We start from the raw sequence: 1737 nt of genomic DNA on the forward strand, positions 1-1737 counted from the left end.
TTTGGCCATGAGTAATTGATAATCATTACTTGAGGAAGGGAATGCATGTGGAGGAACAATTTTAACAGGAGTGAAAGGTGGCAAGAGAATATGTTTGACTTTGAGGTCTATTCGATTGTGTCCCAATGATACAGACAGTTTATGTCCAGAAAAGAGTCAAATATACCAGGCTAAAACTCAAGAGACCACTGTGAGGATACAGATTTGGGAGTGATCGCTGTTTACATGAGAGCTGAATCCTAAACTGGGAATAAGATCAATCAGCAAACGTGTAAAGTGTATTTCAGCAACACCAGGTAAAGGAGGCCAAGGTAAATAAATAACTTCTTGAGTGTAACACTAACTCACTAATTTGGTAAATGCTGATACTGCTTAAGACAAGAAATAAGTTAATCCACAGAAGATAACCTAACTGTGCCTTAAATGCTCAGTGCGTGGTATCAAATGTTAAAGAAGTTTTGTTGCTGCAGTAGCTACTGTTGCTTTAGTCAACCAACCTTGTAACTTTAGATAGTTTAATAGAAAGATAAGCAAGTCCCTGGTAAATTTAATCCACTTTTAAACCACCAGTTTAGATAAATCTCAACATTCATCCTCAGTAACAAATTCTTTCATCTGAATTTCCTGGGTAACCATGGCTATACCCATTACATTTTTTAAATTAAATATTATTTTTGTTTTGGCAAATATAGCTATACCTCAATTAATATGTATTATTTGATGCTTTCTGATCTATGTCCTCTGATTTTCTCCATTTAGGAGTTAGCATCGGAGAGAGGCTCTTCCTTTCCGCCTGGCCGCAGCCATCAGGTAAACCACGATGGGCGCTTACAGGTACATCCAGGAGCCAGGGAGGAAGAGGCATCCGATGTACTGCGCTTCCTTCTCCGGGTGCGCTGCTGGCAGTACCGCCAGCTCTCCGCGCTCCACGGGGGCCCCCGCTCCATCCGGCCGACAAAGCGCGCAGCTGGGCTACAAGGCCAAGCAAGGTTAGGTCATATATCGGATTCGTGTGCGCCGTGGTGGCCGCAAAAGCCCTGTTCCTAAGGGTGCGACCTACGGCCAGCCTGTCCATCACGGTGTTAACCAGCTGGAGTTTGCTCGAAGTCTTCAGTCTGTCGCCAAAGAGCGAGCTGGACGCCACTGTGGGGCTCTGAGAGCCCTGAATTCTTACTGGGTTGGTGAAGATTCCACGTACAAATTCTTTGAGGTTATTCTCATTGATCCATTCCATAAAGCTATCAGAAGAAATCCTGACACCCGGTGGATCACCAGACCAGTCCACAAGCACAGGGAGATGCGAGGGCTGACATCTGCGGGCGCAAGAGCCTGGCCTTGGGAAGGGCCACAAGTTCCACCGCACTATTGGTGGTTCCCGCCGTGCAGCTTGGAGAAGGCGCAATACCCTCCAGCTCCACCATTACCGCTAATATAAGTAATGTTTATAAAATTCTTACCTAATAAACCATTTAGGACCAAAAAAAAAGAATTAGCATCAAGCCTCTTGTTAGTGTTCATTGCATTAAATGCCATACGAATGCTATGAAAAAATAAAGTTCATACTATGTCATTAAATATATATTTGTGGGGGTTTTGGAGGGCAGTGAGGATTTGGCATTTTTCAGGGAGAAGCATACAAGATCTTACAGAGTACAGAGTAAGAATATGAGTGTGACTGGAAGAGGATATAAAAGCTAACTGTAGCTCCCCTACCCGAACCCACATTCCCAACCATTA

At 43.9% G+C, this 1737-nt stretch overlaps 1 pseudogene; it reads left to right on the forward strand.

Moving 5' to 3' along the window:
• The first annotated feature begins 820 nt into the window (after positions 1-820).
• On the forward strand, positions 821-1430 carry LOC102437239 (annotated as a pseudogene).
• Positions 1431-1737: the final 307 nt, after the last annotated feature.

The sequence above is a fragment of the Myotis lucifugus genome, unplaced genomic scaffold, assembly GCF_000147115.1.
Source record: "Myotis lucifugus unplaced genomic scaffold, Myoluc2.0 scaffold_7, whole genome shotgun sequence".
NCBI classification, from domain to species: Eukaryota; Metazoa; Chordata; class Mammalia; order Chiroptera; family Vespertilionidae; genus Myotis; species Myotis lucifugus.